General features: G+C 45.2%; 1 long non-coding RNA gene across 1 annotated transcript; it reads left to right on the top strand.

Moving 5' to 3' along the window:
- The first annotated feature begins 7959 nt into the window (after positions 1-7959).
- LOC309361943 lies at positions 7960-9324 on the top strand. Its single transcript, XR_014164703.1, has 2 exons — positions 7960-8062; positions 8946-9324. It is a non-coding gene; the product is annotated as an uncharacterized lncRNA (long non-coding RNA).
- The last annotated feature ends 3613 nt before the right edge of the window (positions 9325-12937 follow it).

The raw sequence follows: 12937 nt of genomic DNA, 5'->3' as shown, positions 1-12937 counted from the left end.
CATCACAACTGGGACACCACCATAGAGCACACCCTCTCCCAATAACCACTTTTCTTACCTGCTTCTGTGACCTGCAGAAGGTCATGCATCCCCCACGCCTGAAATAAATATGATAAATAAATGGAACATTGCTTTGATGGGACATAAGGCATCTTTTTGAGTTGCAGCTAGAACCCCGTGACTCAGTATCCTGGATTCAGAGTCCGCCTAAGTACAAGCACTCCATTTTCATTTGCTGGTCGTTATAGATGGATCTGTGTGCCTCTTTGTCATGTTTAAGATTAAAAAATAAGGATCTTGCTGATTGACTTGTCTCTGGCTCTGTTTTACTAGACCTAGACATGGCTGATCTGAGCTTATTCCACATGTAATTATGTTACACTTTATTACAATTTCATTCAGAAGTACAATTCCCCACTCCCAACACTTGTACACTTGCAGTTCGAAGAAATGTAATCCATTCTACTATTCAACTTGTTTTGCTGGATGTGTCAATAAAATTGTATAAAACAGGCTGCTGAGTGCTGAAATAAATTGCCCCAATTATCTGGGAAGTGAAGAGAGATCATTATGGGCCTGCATTGAGAAAAATCCTGTACTGAGCACTGGGGGTGGGAGGGATATACTACAGGACCTCCAGAGTCTATTCTGAGTTTAAAACTGGATAATCATGGAGCATCTCTGAAAAAACGAGTAACTTAGGGCCCCTTCGGATGAGCTTTTGTCCTGATCTGCTTGCACAAGGTTTATCTGCAGGTTACACTGCACACAGTCTTTATTGAGCTTTAATTCTGATTTGTTCGCAGGGAGGTTATGCAATGATGAGCATTCATATTGATTTGCTTGTAGGTTGTTTCTCACATATCATTTGTTCACCCCACACTTTTCATTGCACTTCCCCATCACTTTCTAACTGGAAAAAGTCCATGGGGCCCTCCAGACTGCAGTTCTATGGTGGGTGTTTTTGGAAAAACATAGTACATCACACAATAATAGTACATTAGTGGTGGATATATTCTGTGTTATTGGCTGTTCTGCGATATTTCCTTGATGCCATCATATTATTGTTGCCCAGGGGACGTGGTACAGTTCAGCAGAAGGGGCAAAAAATAAAGCTAGGGACAGTTGTGGTATTAAAGGTTACAGAATTTCATCAGCAAGTTCCAGAATGTGCAGCAATTGGAAAGGAAGCAGTATGATTGTCCTGAAACCCTTGCAAACATAAACTGTGGACTCAGCTGAGAGAGAGGGGGTGGAAAGCCATTTTCCATAGTGTTTCTCCCCCTTTTGTTATAATGATTTTTAATTTATGATTTATTTATAGAGGGTTTTTTTTTGCTGTGTGTAGATCAACCCAAGTAATTGAAAGCAGGATCACATGTGGCCACCTCAGTAGCATCATGAGACCATATTTTCATGAATCCACCATAAAAAGGATGTCTGGAGGGCCCCTGATGCTTTTCTTTTTTAATGGAGTTGTTGTGCTGGGGGACAGAGCACTTTAATCCAATTAATCCTTCCTGCAAAACACTGCCATTCTGGGGGCACCCATAGTGAATCAGCTGGTGCAGAGACATAGAGTAACTCTGTCCAAAAGAACCCAGTCAGAAGAAGGACAAGTCAGAGTGATGTATGCTACAAAGGTGTGGCTGCAGATTTAATGGGGGCATGGATATATACAAGTAGCCAATACTGGATTGGGAAGAGCTAACCTCTTTTGAGGGTGGGTAATAATGCTGTGTCTCTGCACCAGGAGCAAATAAAAGAGCTGATTGGTGCAAATGTACTCAGTCCAGAGCAGGTGCATCAACTCTTAGCGGCGGAGGTGTCTTGGGTTCCCTTAAAACCTGCTGGCACAGGGCTAGGCCTCTTCAAGGGGCTAGAGGAGACCCATCACCAAGCTGAGCACAGTGCAGTTCAGTGGCTGGCTCCTCCTCAGTATGAGACAGGAAGCCACTCCATGCTGGGCTATGTGCTTGGCTTCCTCTCGATGTGATGTCACACGTGTGTTGCACGCATTACCTCACACATGATGTCACACACACTTGCTACATGCCAGCTCCCCAGTCTTGGGTGCAAGACGGTGCCTCTGGTGCAAAGAAAACTGAGTGGAAAGAGGCAAAGTCAAAACGAAGCATCATGCAGAGATGCAAAAGGCATTGTCTGTGGATGGGCGCTTTGGGTACACATCTACTGTTTTTTGTATTTTCTCACGCTGTGTTAGTTGTTTGGTACTTTGTGCCATTCCTGGCATGTAGTTTGGGAGTTAAAATTGTAGCTGCAACTCCTAGTAAAATGCACTGTAGCGGCATGTGGCCCTGCTGCTGCTCCGTGGGTGTGAAAAGCACCAGTGGGACTAGCAGCTCTTGCTTGAAGTAGCCAAGCAACACCAAGTGAAGAAAAGTTGCCTACCCGACAACCACATCCTTTCCTCAGCCTTTGCTCCTTGTCAAGCAACAGCAAAGCCTGTGAGCATTTGTCATAAACACCCGGGAAGCTGATAAGTATTTCCGTAGAACGCAAAAGCCGCTGCGCCACCAGCGTATCTGTTTTGCAATCTACTCATCAGCAGAAAAAGTCCCATAAATAGGTCAGCAAGCATCCAGGTTGCTGATTTCCAATTTGTGTCCATGAGTCGTACTGACCTCAGCAATGGAAGTGAATGAGGAAGCCTCAGCTTGGGTAGAGCTTGTTCTGTGAACGTATACGGAGCTTCATAGATTGTTGGATCAGGGTGATGGGGTCTAAAACAGGAGTAGAAAACCTTAGGTCCAGGGGTTTGAGGGCATCTCTAGCTGGCCCTCAAAACTCTCTGTAGGCCATACATCTCCCTGGCTTCACACCTGAATGCTTTGCCTGGCTGAAATGTGTTCTTCAACATTGGTTGCTTGACTTGCTGGAAGATAGTGAGGGTTGTGTGAGTGTATGTAGAAACTAGCTTATGGTATGGAGGTAAAATTTACGCTTGCTGTTCCACCCACTTTTGCCTCCGGCTCCGCCCACCAGTGGCATGTGGCCCTTGGAAGGTTGCCCAGAATGGAATGTGGCCCTAGGGCTGAATTTCTTTCCCCACCTTTGTCTAAATGGTTTTTTAAGATTACTCACATCTATAGATGGATGGTACATGTATAGTACATAGGAATCTGCACACTTCTGGTCTGTTCAATCCTTCTGAGAAGCTACGCTTTTAAAAAACTCTTAGGAAACCTAAGAAACTTGTGTGTGTGATACAGTCAGGTGAGGGATGGGAAGCTATGGCTGGTGGACTCCAGATTCCATCAGTCCCAACTGGCATGGCCAACGGTTATGGATGACAGGAGTTGTAGTTCAACAAATACCCAGAGGCCTGCTGGTCCCCCTTCCCCAACTTAGAGGGAATGAGTTGATGGGAGCATTTCTGAAAAGCTCTTACCAACAGCCAACATTTGTAAAGATGTACACCCACACAGTGAGAGGCACATTGTGCCTTGGTACCTAAAAACAGAGTTTTGAACATGATAAAGGTTAGCTAGATTGAAGTAACTGATGATATCACATATCCTGGTACTATAAACACATTTGAGGGTTGAGCATTCATAAGATCAAACGACTGCGATCCTGATTCAGAATTTATCACTTTGGAAAATCTTGCAGTCTCTTTCTCTCTCTCTTTTTCTCCTGGTCTCTTTCTTTCGTTGCTGCTGAAATTCCAGATTTCGTTGGCCAATATGCATTGTCTTTCCAGCATGACTCAAGAGCTCTGCTGCTGTTGTTTTACATAGGCTTTATCCATAACTAGCTTAGTGTTACAAGAAATTCTCCCATGAGCAGACTAGAACAGGTCTACTTAGTCAGCATCATGAAGTATCATGGACTGAAGATCCTCAAGGTGTTAAACCTCAGCTCCTGTGCGTAACAAACTACTGTTGCGGTTTCCCACCTTTTAGACTCACTGAAGCTTGACTCAGCAGAGAGCAGCACTAAGCTGGCATGGTGGCAAGGCACAGTCTTTCCCCCTTTTTTGCATTAGGGTCATCAATTCAGGAAAGGCTTGCAAATAGCCACTGGCTTGGTTGGTTCCCCATGGCAAAGAAGAATGGTCTCCAGATCTGATTGTTGCAATGCATTCTCCATAAAGCTACCCTTAACACTAAACGTCAGTGGTGGGGAACCTCAGGGCCACAGACCCTTCCATACTGCACTTCCTAGTTTGCACACCCTTTGAGTGTTCTTTGCTCGGTTAGAAAGTGTCCTTGAACTCTGATAACACTTCTTGTTTGCCTGGATGGAAGATAAAGGTGCCTAGGTTGCTGCTGTTGCTGCTGCTGCTGCTGCTGCTGCTGTTAACCTGCCCTTCACTCTGATCATCCTTCACCTAGTGATCAGAAAATTCTATTCATGTATGCCACAACAGCAGCCCAAATCATAGATGCTCAGAAATGGAAGGAGGGTCTAATACCAACAAAGGAGGAATGGCAGACAAAACTGGTGGAATATGCAGAAATGGCCAGATTAACTAACAGAATAAGAGATCAGGAAGAAAGGCTCTTTAAGGAAGATTGGAAAAATATAGGTAGGTTATCTAAAAAAAACACCCCATTATAAGCAAACTAAGACGTTAGCACTTTTAGAGTAAATTCAGCAGTATAGGGTTAACTGAGAGAAACTGAGAAGTAAAAGACCAGGAATTGATTAGAATAAACAGTGGAAAAGGGTAACTAAAGCAAACCATGGAGGGGGAGGAGGGGAAGTAGATGTCAAGTGTATGATATGTGATTTGGTGATTGTAAAAGTTTGCAAAATTAAAAAAAATTCTGATAAATATTAAGAGAGAGAGAGAGAGAGAGAGACAGAGACAGAGAGAGAGGAATGGATGTTGGAAGCAAAGCTCTGTTAGGAAGAGAAACAGAATTTGTTGTTCTCTTTCTTTCTTTGGCTGGGTTTCTGACAGGCAGAAATTCAGCAGGTGAGGAGGATGTGAGTCATTGAAATTAATGAAAACCAAGGTTTTAGAGAAAAATCTAACCGAGATTGAGAAAGAGAGGTTTCAGAAGGAGACAGGTTTAACGCTGGTTAAGAAAGTAAAATAACTGGGGGTTAATATGACTGCTAAGAATGTGAATTTATTTAAAGACAACTATGAAAAATGCTGGTCAGAAGTGAAAAAGGATTTAGAAATATGGTCAAATCTAAAGCTTTCCTTGCTAGGCCGTATTGCTGCTATAAAAATGAATGTATTGCCAAGAATGTTGTTTTTATTTCAATCATTGCAAATTTTGGACAAAATGGATTGTTTCAAGAAGTGGCAGAGAGATATTTCTAGATTTGTCTGGCAGGGCAAGAAGCCCAGAATAAAATTTAAAATACTAACTGATGCAAAGGAAAGAGGTGGATTTGCCCTGCCAGACCTTAAACTTTACTATGAATCAGCCGCATTTGGCTGGCTGAAAGAATGGCTGCTTCTTGAGAACACAGACATTTTGGATTTAGAAGGCTTTAATAATGTATTTGGGTGGCATGCATACTTGTGGTATGATAAGGTCAAAGCACACAAAGCATTTAAAAACCATATTGTCAGGAAAGCATTGTTTAATGTTTGGATAAGATATAAAGATCTACTTGAAAGTAAAACCCCAAGGTGGTTGTCACCGATGGAAGCGAAGGCTCACAAAAAGCTTAATATGGAAGCCAAATGGCCGAAATATTGGGAGATTTTGGAACAAGAAGGAGATAAATTGAAATTGCAGAGCTTTGAGAAACTAAAAGATAAAGTGCAAGATTGGCTTCATTATTATCAAATAAGAGAGGCTTACAATCTGGACAAGAAAATTGGCTTCCAGGTGGAAAAATCAAAATTAGAAACAGAACTGTTAGATCCCAAAACTAAGATACTATCAAGAATGTATAACTTGCTGTTGAAATGGAATACTCAGGATGAAATGGTGAAATCAGCTATGATTAAATGGGCACAAGATGTTGGACATAACATTATGTTTGCTGACTGGGAACAGTTATGGACCACAGGTAGGAAATTTACGGCATGTAATGCCTTAAGAGAGAATATTATGAAAATGATATACAGGTGGTACATGACACCAGTCAAGCTTGCAAAAATATATCATTTGCCCGATAATAAGTGTTGGAAATGTAAAGAAAATAAAGGTACATTCTTTCACCTTTGGTGGACGTGCTCAAGGATTAAGGCTTTCTGGGAGATGATCTATAATGAAATGAAAAAGGTATTTAAATATACCTTCTTGAAGAAACCAGAGGCCTTTCTCCTGGGCATGGTCGGCCAACTGGTGTCAAAGAAGGATAGAACTTTCTTTATGTATGCAACAACAGCAGCAAGAATACTCGTCGCAAAGTATTGGAAGACACGAGATCTACCCACCCGGGAAGAATGGCAGATGAAAGTGATGGACTACATGGAACTGTCGGAAATGACTGGCAGAATCCGAGACCAGGGAGAAGAGTTGGTAGAAGAAGACTGGAAGAAATTTAAAGACTACTTACAGAAACACTGTAAAATTAAGGAATGTTAGAGAGATGCTGGAATGAAGTTATGTGGTTTTAGCAGTAATGTTTTTAAGGGGTACGTAAAAATGGATTGTTAACATGTAAAAATGTAAAGCCATAATATATTATGATAAAATATTAAGATAAAAACAAAAAGGGTAAGGACTTGCTGAAATAATTTTTGAACTAGAATACAAAAAAGGGAGGTGTGAGGAGGTCAAGGAAATAAGCAGATGAAAGATAAGGTATGGAAAGATTGATTTCTTTTTTTCCTTTAATTGTATCTTTTTTTACTGCTTTTTCTTTTTTCTTTGTCTTTATTTTTGTAATCATTTGAAACCTTAATATATATATATATATATAAAAGAAATTAATGTGCATCGCTAACTTGGATTCATAAATTTCCTTGGGACTACTCTATGAGTATGACCAGCATTGGAAACAACCCAGTGTAATGGATTGCTTTGAAGTCATTTCATTCTGCACCAGGTAAAGTAATTTTTACCCCCCCCCCTCATTTCCCCTCCCCTAGATTTGTCTCTTATTTTGCCCAACCAAAGGTGGTAACGCTATTTGGATACCACCCAATGGAGATAAATTGACCCATTATATTTGTATAAACTTGCAAACAAAAGCCCTCTGAAACATGAAGCAAAATTCTACAGAGGGTTATTTTTCGCTCTATAGGACACACTTTCCCCCCTCCAACATTAAGGGGAAATGTGTGTGCGTCCTATGGAGCGAATGCAGGCTCCTTGGCTTCAGCGATAGCAACGCGAAGCCTCCGAAGCGCAGAGGGAGCGCTCCCAGTCCCACCAGGAGATGCTGGGGACTGAACCTGATGCCTTCTGCATGCTAAGCAGTTGTTCTACCACTGAGCTATGGCCCTAGCTCACAATATTGCTGTCAGGATAAAATGGAGAAGGTGGAGGCTGAAGTGTGTATGCTCTGTGGAGGAAAGGTGGGATAGAAGTATAAGAAGGAATAAAGTATGTAAACTAGCCTATAAGTGAATAAACTACAGTATATTTTTAACTTACTCTCCTAATAATTTGTATATAAATGATAAAAGTGGTATATAAATTTTGTTAAATAAAAAAAGAGGAAATGTTCAGACTTTCAAACAGTATGTTGTGCCTGAGCCTTCATTGCTGAAACTCCCAACAGCATTTTCATGCTCACAAACACCTGATGAAGGAACCATTGTGACATAACCCATTCAAGCAGAGTGAAGGGGCAACAGGCTGTCAACAGTGGCAGTAGTTGGGGGCTCCCATCTATGAAAAAGCCACAGAAAGTCTTTTCCTACTGCCTGAGGAATTAATCCCTTCTTTAACGTGCATAATTGCTGGATCAATTTAACAGGACTGGAGCTAACATTTGCTTGGATTTGGCACCGTTGATAGGGAACTGCCTGCTGCGTCCTCCGCTCTGAAGTCACCCTGGTCTTTGGGCCTCCAGCACCGACCCCAAGTTTTTAAGATCTGTCATTGGCAGCGTTGGCCGGAAGAGAGCCCGCGGGCGTGGCAAGCAAAAGAAGACTCCAGCGGGAACAGGAAAAGGGGTGAGGACTAGGCTAGAGGCAAGAAGGCTCCAAAGCTATTTGCGGGGTGGGATTGCTTTGGAAGATGCCTTCTCACAATGTCTACCCTTGAACCACATAAGGACATAAGAAGTGCCTGCTGGATGAGGCCACATTGGCCTGTCTAGTCCAGCATCCTGTTCTCACAGTGGCCAACCAGAGGCCTGTGGAAACAAGAGCATTCTCCCTTCCTGCATCTTCCAGCAACTACTATTCACAAACGTTACTACCACTGACTGTGGAGGTAGAGCATAGCCTTCGTGCCTAGTGGCCATTGATAGCCTTTCCTGCATAAAACCATCCAGGTTGGTGGCTGTCACAGCTTTCTGTGGGATTGAGCTTCCAGAGGGGTAGCTGAGCATGCCTGCTGCAGGAAAAATAGGCATTAAAAGCACATTTCTCCCAAAGAATCCTGGGAATTGCAGTTTGTAAAGGGTGCTACAAATTGTAGCTGTGTGGTAGAAGGGTAATCTACAGTTCCCAGGATTCTTACAGGGGAGAAGTGATAATGCTTTTAATGTATGGTGTGTACACAGCCTCAAATTAGCTCCAGCAGCTCTGTAATACTAAAGCAAAGATTATAATACATATGGTTGTTGTTGTTGTACTTTTATAAATATTATAAAACCCATTCCTGCAAGCCATGTAGTCTGGAATAAACTCAGTCACCCCTCCCATCATTAATTGTTTCTACTAGGGGGGGAGGGGTGTTGGATCTGCTTCCCTGCCTTGAAGAAAGGCGCAGGTCAGATGTGTGCCCAGACCTGGCCACACTTCGCAAGAGAGGTGTGTTGGTTCAAGGTGGCCACGCTGCCTGCAACTTGCACTCCTTCCTGATGTGTCTTCCCCAAACCCCTTCTTCCAGAGGCTGTGTTGAAGTTTTCCATCACGTGGAACACAAACTGGCAGAACTACCTCGAGGCTCAGGCAGTGGTGGAAACCTTCCTCAAGCATGAGACGCCAGAGAGCCTCTTGCAATACGAAGGGATCAAAGCAGCTGTGGAGTCTCTCCTACCATACACGGCACTTCCAGAGGCTGGGCCGGTTACTGCAGGCCTCCATGTTCCTTGATTTCATGTGACAAAACATGAAGTTGCCTGACGCCGCCAAGTGGGACGAGGAGATGGACACGTGATGAGCTTTATTTATTTATTTATTATTAATGTTATTGAGTACAAATTAGAAAAAAATACAAATATACAAAAAAAGGAAAATACATGTAACCAATAGAAAATTAGAAAACATTTTACCTCTTCTGATATTTACAATTATTTGCACCTCTACAACAGTGTTTCCCAACCGGTGTTCCGCGGCACACTAGTGTGCCGCGAGACGTTGCCTGGTGTGCCGTGGGAGGGAGGCGGGCGAGTCGGGCGGCGAGAGGCGGGGTGGCGGCGGCGAGGATCCGCGTCGAGCCGGGGGCGGCTCCGCGGTGATGGTGCCGAGGTTTCTCTCTCCATTCTCCCCTCACACACACACACACAGAGGAAATAACACAGGATCAGCTGACAGGACCCGGCCAATGGGGCGGCGGCGGGGCAGCGCACACACAAGGGAGGAGCGCGAAACAGCGGCGGCGCAGGGCGGGAGGGCGGCGCATTGCGCGTGCTCAAACCCGCCCTCCGAGGCGCAGAGGGGAGCTGGGCAAGCGCCTTCTTCAACCACGCGCTCGTTTAAAAGTTTCTCTTTCAAAAAGGAAACGTGGGTTTCTTCCACCCCATTGGCTGCGACTCCGCCCACTCCGTCCTCCTCCCCCTCGCCCGCCCGCGGCGCCTCGCTCCTCAGCCTCCGCCATGTACCGCTCGCTCCGCTCCCTCCAGCGCCTGAGTTGCGCCAGGGGCGCCGCCGTCCACGCGCGCCAGAGGGGCCCGCCGACCTGCAGCCGCCACGCGCAGCCACGGAGGATGGTGAGCGACGCCCCCCCGCTGTGCGCGCAATGGAGGGAGGGAGGGAGGCGCAAGGGCGTCAGAGGTGACCTTTGCCGGCCTCTTGCGGGACAGGCGCCTCCTGCATGGCTGAGGGGCCCCTTCCCGCCTTTGTGGGCCTGACGCGGCCTCAGGGTTCCCTCCCTCTCTCCACATATATAAATTGGCTTTTATTATTAGCGCTTTCGCATTCCTTTTTCTCCCTCCCAGGAGCTCCGGTGGGGGGGGGGCGGGCGGGGCTCCCCGCCATTTACCCCCCACAACAACCCTGTGAGGGAGGCCGGGCTGAGAGGATTCCAACCCGCCCCCGCCCCCGCTGCTTCCTTCAATTGGCGTCCTGGGCGAGGACAACATTTGACGGCCCCTCCCTCAAATATCCCTCATTTTCGCAATAATTCATTTTGGTACAGCTGCTTTTTCCAACGGATCTGTTCAGTGTTGTTATTTGCGCCCCTCTGCCGCCAGCAGCGTCCCAAATACAGCGCTGCTCCCCTCCTTAGGATGCCAAGCACTCTGAATTGGGAAGTGGCCCCCTTGGGAAGAGGGAGGCTTGCCTCCAAGTAAAGATGAATATGAAAGTACCTTGTTTTTAAGGGCCTGCGGTGGTGGTGGCTGTTTAACATCCAAGGCTCACAACACAAAAACACAAAACTACATTACATGGGACAGTGGTACCTCGGGTAACTGAGGCTTCAGGTTACAGACTCCACTAACCCAGAAATATTACCTTGGGTTAAGAACTTTGCTTCAGGATGAGAACAGAAACCGTGCTCCAGCATTCAATTTTTTTTATAATAATTAAAAAAGTTAACTACAGCTTTGAAACTTCCCAGGAGAGGCCGCCCAGCGCGGGGCTCTCACCGTCTGCCTAGCCAGCTGCCTGCGAGCTCGGCGGGCAGCGCCTCCGTCCGCAGCGCCCGCCTCGCGGCTCTCATTCCCTGCCCCTGCCAAAGCTCACCCAGCCAAGCCGCGCTCTCCTTCCTGCCTCGCTTTGCTGCCTCCTCCCCCCCCACCCCCAAAGCTTGGAGGTTCCCCGGCGCCGGCCCGCAGGTTTGACCCCCTTCTCACACCTGTTCGCGCTCCTTGCACGGAATGGGGCGGATGGGGAGGAACGGGGCTCGCCGCTGCCTCCGCTCGCCCTCCCCCCCTCCGCCGGCGGTCCCGCGATTCTTGGCTTTTTGGCGGTTGGCACAGAAGGAAGGCAAGGGGGGGGGGAAATTGAAACTTACACTTTCGTGCGTCCCTCCCGGAGTGACGCTGCGCGCTGATGTCACGGGGCTGTGGTGTGCCTCGAGATTTTTTTCATGAAACAAGTGTGCCTTTGCCCAAAAAAGGTTGGGAAACACTGCTCTACAAAACAATATTCACAATAAAGAAAAGAAATGAAAGGTAAAATATAAAAGAAAAGAACAAGAAGATAAAGAAAAGGAAGAAATAAGATCAAGAACGAGAATTTTATTTTTAATTTTTATAAATTTTTTATTGGATCTGTTATCAAGATACGTGAGGGATCACCACGTTTGGAATACTGTGTACAGTTCTGGTTGCCTTCCCTCAAACAGGTCATGATAGAGTTGCAAAAAAGGATCAGAAAACAGCAACCTCAATGGCCAAGATGATGGGACGACTCCCCTGTGGAGTTGCAACATTTGAGACGTCTGGGTTTAGAGAAAACGTGAGCAAGAAGTGACGGGATCAAAGTTTGTAAAACCGTGCAAGGCACAGAGAAAGTGGACAGAGAAAAATTGTTCTCCTCTTTTAACACCAGAAGCTGTGGACATCCAATGGAAATGAATGTTCAGGGCAGATTAAAAGAAAAGTCCTTCACAGTGCACAGCTGGGAACTTGCTCCCACAGGAGGCAGTGATGGCCAACAATTTGGATGGCTTTAAAAGAGGATTCAACAAATTCATGGAAGAGAAGGCTATCAATGTCTACTAGCCAGGATGGTTATGCTTTGCTTCTGTGGTTGAAGGGATCAATGAATCTGGATACTAGTTACTAGAATCCACATGAGCGAAGAATGCTCTTGTGCTTGGGTCATAGCTGTCAATGTTTCCCTTTTTTTAAATGGAAACTCCCTTATTCCAAATAGGATTCCTCGCAAGAAAAGGGAAAAGTTGACAGCTATGGCTTGGGTCCTTCTTGATGGTTTCCCATTGGTACATCTGGTGGGCCACTATGAGAGCAGGATGCTCGACTAGGTAGGTCATTGGCCTGAGCCAGTTGGCTCTTCTTATATTCTTATGCCCCCAGCATCCACATGCAGGATATGAGAGTCAGGATGGGGGTGATAACGCTACCTGCTTGTGATTTTATTTAGATACCATGAAGAAGAGATTGATCACCAATGTTGATCAATCAACCCTGACTGAGTCAAACGGAGGGTCCCATGTTGGAAAAGGCTGCCATAAATAAGGAGGGGGAGGGGAAACAGAATCCAGGCAAACTTAGCAAATGCACATTTTCTGAAACCATATGACCTCTGAAACACAGCCATTCTTTGAAATTCTCCACATTTTGTCATGCAGCTCTTTGGGCAAGTAATGTGTTCCAAATTGCAGACACTAGGGTAAAGTGTACATAATTTTTTTTTTAGTGAAAATTGTGAAGATGCACTACCTTAGGGGAAATTGCTCTGCAAAAATGTGTACATTAAATGTCATACAAATATGAATGTACTAGGAGCGATTCATACTAAAATGCCAACAAATTTTCACAAGGACTTAACAAAAATTGCAAACTGATGTGGAAATGTGGAGAATTTAGTGTTGGATGGGAAAAATGAGAAACTGAACCCAGAATTGACAGACTTGCCCGTCCTTAGTCACCGATGCTTTCTTTCTTTGAAGCCAGGAAGAGGTTGGGGTGTGCATGAAGAGGAAAGAAAAAAAAAAGTCTGTCTATGATAGGGGGAAAAGGTGGGGGGTGG

The sequence above is a fragment of the Podarcis melisellensis genome, assembly GCF_964234715.1.
Source record: "Podarcis melisellensis genome assembly, chromosome: Z".
Taxonomy (NCBI): domain Eukaryota; kingdom Metazoa; phylum Chordata; class Lepidosauria; order Squamata; family Lacertidae; genus Podarcis; species Podarcis melisellensis.
The sequence above is the reverse complement of the archived record's forward strand: the minus strand, read 5'-3'. Positions and strand labels throughout refer to the sequence as shown.